Source organism: Vanellus vanellus (genome assembly GCF_965231255.1).
Source record: "Vanellus vanellus genome assembly, chromosome: 16".
Taxonomy (NCBI): Eukaryota; Metazoa; Chordata; class Aves; order Charadriiformes; family Charadriidae; genus Vanellus; species Vanellus vanellus.
In genome coordinates this window covers 6,021,914-6,027,913 of record NC_138921.1, presented here as the reverse complement: position 1 = coordinate 6,027,913, position 6,000 = coordinate 6,021,914, and positions in this window count along the sequence as shown.

Genomic DNA, 6,000 nt, shown 5'->3' with positions numbered 1-6,000 from the left:
TTTTCCATATCTCTGCTTTTTTTGATTTGTACTACCTGTAGTTAACAGGTGTATTGATTCTTGCTGTCTCTGAAAGAATACTCAGCACGTATTTATGAGCTCAGATATTTTGGGGCATGTTCCAACATTGTCTTGGCAATCCTATAGTACTACACATAGCATTCCATATAGCATTCATTAGTCTAAATGCTGGTCTGAGTAGCCAATCCAGATTTTGGGTATTAAAAAAAGGAGAAAAAAAAAAAAAAGACTTGCTTGTGAAAATTGTAACTGTCTAGAATTTATTGCTGACAACAACTTACTTGCATTTTCCGATTTGGTAGGCTGAAAATGTCTTAGTCCAATGTGGCAAGAAACCTAACCAGCTATTGTGCAAAAAAAAAGGTCTTAAAATTAAATACACAGTTTAGAAAAGAAGGATGTGCATGAAATTTTGCAAGCAGCTTATTCTCTATTGAACTAAAAATAGGTAGCACTCATCCAGCTTGGCTCAGATATTCTTACACTACATATTTAACATCAACAAAGATTAATATTCCAATTCTGAATGCAGGGAAACAAGGTTTTTTTCCATTCCCATTGCTCATTCTCATGAATGAGCAACAGTTGAATTTTTGCAGTTTCTACCCCATGTTCCAGCTGAGTAAATTCTGGGACTATATCATTGTGTCCCTAGAGGAAAGGGTGTAAAATTTTGAAGGAAGACAGGAGCCATTTCCAGTGATCACTGTGTGGGAAAGTGGTTAAGGATAGATAATAGAACAGCTCCAAAGGGAATTGTGCAAGAGCCTGGAAACACCATTTCTTGAAAGGATTTGAACACTGGGGAATTTCCAAAGTAAAACAGCAGTGAAAGATGAGCAGGGAAAACAAACTCCAGAAGACTGAATTTCTCCCTTCCTGCATGCTGCTCCTCCACTTTCTGGTGAAGAAAGCAAACACTTTCTTGTATTCTTGCACAAGAAAAGGGTTATTTCACGCGAGCTCCCAGGGCCGTTCAGAAGGAAGTCATTATGAAGGAATGCTGTTATCCCTGGGACCAAGACAGAGCTATGAGCCTATGTCTGTAGTTGCACAATCAGCAATAACCCTACTTTTTTGCACCAGGACATGGCAAGGGCTGTTTGTGGAGCTGCTTTTTTTCTTTCTGTAAGCCTCTCCATTACTCTGCTTGTGAAGTACGTGAGGATCATAAGGGCAGTTAAGAACTTGCTCTTCCCCCCCTCCCATACAGAAAAACTCAGCTTGCACTTGTGTTTGCTTATGTGCTGCTTCTCATGAGATATCCATATTGACTTACAGCACTCACACATCTGGCTTGTATTTCCAGGACTTAACCTTCGTGAAGAGCTGGAAGTGCAGCAGGGAGAGAGGGCAGCAGTGCTGAGTGCTTAAGCTGTGTTTAAGCTGGGACTCATGAGAGGGGAGTCTATGACAAGTGTGAGTCTCTCCAGCAGCTTGTGGCTTCCCAGAGGCACATCCTGGTCACTTTCTGCACCAGCTGCACATGTTCTACCTCCCTCCCTCCCCCTTTCAGCACCAGCTCTGATGCTGGTGGATGTCACTGGATTCCATTGAGGTGGTAGGATACTGCAAAACTCCAGTGGCGATGCTGTGTGTATGCTCTTGTTTCTCAGAAAGAGCTATAGAGATAGGCAGAGAAGGGGCTTGCTGTCTCCAGGGGAAAGTGGGATCTGTTTGGCTTTGTTTGTTCTCTGATTGAGCATTCCTGCTCATTTTGGAGAGGAGATGAAATCCAGATGCTAGTCCTGGTCTTTATTCTTGACTCAAAGATTTCAATGTGATTAAACACTTTGGAAAGGCTCGCTGTGTGCAGCAATGCAGCTCTGTCATTTACCTGGGAATCCCAGAAAAGCCTGGTCTCATTTTCTTTTCAGTTCTCATTTAGGGGATTTCTAAAAACATATTTCCCCTCCTTGCTCCTCTTTCTGAGAACATGAGGTTGTTTTCAGATGGTCTCTTAAGACAAAAGTCCCTATTGTTTCTATATATCAAGAACTTAAAAAAAAAAAAAAAACAAAAACAAAAAAGAAAAAGTTGTACCAGCTGCACAAAAAGCCTAATGCAGACACAGCATCACAGTTGCTTGTGGCTCAGTATGTGCAGCCTATGGAGTGTTTGCCCTCTATCTCCTGCATGGTGCCAGCATGTATCAGCTGACTATGTGAGGCAGCAGCATGGACCAGAGACTCAGAGTGTGTAGGGATGGCAGGGGGTGGAAGATGGGGGAATGTTTGGTGGGGGAGAGTCCCTGCTTTGTGAAGGTGCAGTTAGGAACCAGGGTGATAAGGGCTGGAGAAGCAGGTAGAGTCTTGAGAGAGGACACACAGGCAAGGTTGTGGGTTTTGCCAGCATTTAAATAGTCATTTACATGTATTCCTCTCCACCACGACAAACAGTCCAGCCCAGCTCCAAGCCCAGGTCTTTCAGCCTCCCATGGCATGGGTGTATTGAAACCAGAGGAGTTTCTAAAGCCTCTTTGTGAGGTTAAAGAGGACAGCTCAAGCTGACCTAAGGATTCACCACTGCCCAGGCAGGGAGGTCCCAGTGTATTTCCCCTCTGCACTTGTTGCACCTCCTCTTACTAGCAATTTGACTTTTAACATGCTCCTTTTGTTCAGCTCCTCCTGTGCTCCCAGGGCTCAGCTCTCATGGCAGATCACAGTATTTCAGGTGCTGCCTGAAAAAGAGGAGAATAATCTCCCTTGATCTGCTGACCACACTCCTGAAGGAGTCCAGTGCCTGCCAGCCAGGTTTGCAGCGTGAGCATGTTGTTGGCACGTGGTCAGCCTGGCTCCTGCTGCAAGCCCAGGCCCTTCACAAGAGAGCCTGTGCTGAGCATGGCATTATTCTGTTTGGGCGCAGACCTTTGCCCTGCTCTTTACCAAACTCCATGAGGTCTCTGTTCAAGTTCATCAGGGCCCCTCCCCTTAATTTAGTTTTAGCCAAAGATTTGGTGAGACTGCATTTTTGTCCTCATTGCTTCCTTTTTGACTTGTCAACTGTACTTCAACCAGCACACCTTTTTCTGAACATCCTTCTAGGGCTTTTGGCATTAAAAAGTTCAGGACTTTGGTATTTTGCTTTCTTCACGCTGTAAAGATCCCTGGCAAAATCACACATCAGTTTCCTCAGCTTATCTGCTTCCCTCGTACATTCAGAGTGGCTCATGCTGCCTTGTGCTGTGCTCTGTGCAGACCAAGAGACCTCTAGGCTGCACAGGACCTAGTGAGCAAACCCTGATCTGGGCAACTCTTGAACTGAGCATGGCACTGAACCATTATTCCACTGATTGTGGCTCACTGAGATTGTATAAAGCATATGATGGCAGCTGTATATGTTGTTACATATAGGTACATGTGCATTTACTATAAATATGTTATATTTAGTACTTTCAGTGAGTTTAGTACTTTCATGTGAGTTAAAACCCTGCACAGATATCCTTTGATGTCACTACCATAATACTTTGGCCTAATTTAGTCAATACAGAGTTGAGACAGAGTTTACTGTTGGTGTCTTTGGATGCACACAAAGCTCCCTTTTGTTTTCTAGTGTCAATACTTTCAGCTGCTATAGTAATTGTATTAATGAGGTTTCATTTTTAAGAAAACATTTCCTGCTGGATTTGCTCCAGAAAAGCACTCAAGAGGTAAAGACTGAATCAGAAGGTTTCACTGTTAATCTAATCTTGAGCATAGCAGCACTGTTATAGAAAGAATAAAACGCTGATGCTGTGCAGTAAACTGTGCCTGGATATATTAATCAAATAAAGTTCATGGAGAAAAGTTTCCCTTGGGCAGTTCTCTGTGCCATGTGTCCCACTAAGTAGAGCCATGCAAATAATTGACTTTCAATATGCTGATTGAACTGTAGAATAGAGGATATTCAGGTTTGGGTTTGACAGAGCATTTCTTTCAGGCATTACTTTGTAACCAGCAGGAAGTAGGCAGCAGCTCTGTCTTTAACCTAGGAAAATTCAACAAAGATATAGGAGTCTCTGAGATGCTGCTGGGTCCTTTTCTTTATTTCAGTGATGTGAAAAATGGTGCATGTCTTGTGACTGTCTTGTTCAAGTGCTTTCCCTTTGTTCATGCTTGCAGCCCACAAAGAGAGATCCCTCACAGTGGGAAACTGAAAGTTAGTGTGACTGAGGAAAATAGTGCCAGAGTAGTGTTGGACTGTTGATGTATGTCCTGTTCAAGATGTAGGTTTGCCCACTCCCAGACATCCCATCACTGCCCTGCTGCTGCACTCCTAACACATGGGACTGCTTGTGACCACCCGCAAACCCTTTCAGGGCTTGTAGGAAGATTCTGTGTAACTAACAGCTGCAGCCAGAAGTGTGTTTTCAGGATTTGAGATTAAGTACTGCCAAGTTTCTCAGCTAGAACCAGGAGAGTTGTTCCCTGGCATTCTTTGAAATTAACAGGAAAACCAAAAAGCCCTTATTCAGAAGGTACTTAAATGTTAATCTCAGTGGAACATAAGTCCATTAGTAGTTTTAAAACGTTTCTCTTTTCTGATTTCAATAGAAAAAGAAGCAGAGTTTAATTTTATTGAGTCAGAGGAGTTTATGGGCTTAAATTTCATCATGAATTCTGAGAAATAACAGAGGAAAGACAGACATGAATGAGAAGTTCTTCAAAATTTCTGGTTTCTGAGTATCTGTTTTTGCACATGTCTGAAAACTATACAAATTTGATTTTTGGGGGGAGCAAACCCATGGGCCTCAATAAAGAACACTTGTTTGTGTGCAAAGGAAAACAGTGTGCAAAGGTTAGTATTTCTCAGTTTATGAAAAATTTTACTGAGACAAATGGATCATAAGCACCAACATCTGTGGAACTCACAGCCATGTCTCTTAGAAGATTTGAACAATAAATTCCTAGCATGTTGCCTATGTTTTTGTAATTTGATTGTCATATAGAGACAACGCATATTCCAGGGTTATAAATAAACATGCCTGGAGGAGGAGACGAATGGTGTATGAAATACATCCAGTTTGGCTTTTGGCTGCATGCTTTTGGAAACTTTCCTAGACTCTTGACCAATGGTTTAAACTTAATTTAGACTTGGGAAATGCAAAATGCACTTATTATTTATTACAATAAGAGCTTGGTGAATGTAGACAGTGCTCTGCAAGCAAACACCAGCAGAAAGGGGCATTCTCTTGAGTATGTTGCAATGTAATTTAGACAGTGTAAAGACAAAGGCAAAAGAGGATACTTAGGACACTGGCGTGAGAATGCCTCATGAGTTTGGTGTGTGTTTAGGGTTCTTTTGGTTTATATTTTTAAAAGATGAGATGAAGAGTGATAAATTGAGGGTCGATATCTTAGTCAGCTTTTCTTTGCTGAGTAGAAATGTCTGGCTTTCTGTCTAATGATGTTCTTTTCTTCCCCCTTAGTCAATGGAAAGCAGCACTGAAGAAAAGGAGGCATGGAGAAAGCACAATGCTTGAAATGCCGTTCATGCTGCAAACCTACTCTTTTGGTGCAGACAAGGCAGCAACCTTGTTTTCTTTAGTCTGATCCTGGACTGTCATGAATCTTGCTTCAGCACAGAGATCTCCATCTTCTTAGAAGATGGCTCTTTGATTTGCATCTCCAACTTTATTCTGCTGAACAAAAAGCATGCATACAGCATGTGTAAGTGCTGGTGCTCTTTGGGATTGTCTCCTCACCTCCAGGATCCTGAGGCTGGTTATGAGGGCTGGCTTTCAAACAGCAGCCACCTTTTTTTCCTCAAACATGACTGAAACCAGCTTTGCTGTCAGAGAAACAGGCTCTACAAAGGATAGCTCAGTGTGTCAAGAACATGTTAGAGCTTGAGGTAAAATTACATTGGCTTAGTGCAATATACTGCTGCCAAAACAAGCAAAGGTGCACTGCACACACTGTGCACACCAGGAGAAGCTCCTGGTGCCTCCAGAGCCTGCCCTGATCCCTTTGGTCACGTGATGGGATTAGACTAACTGCC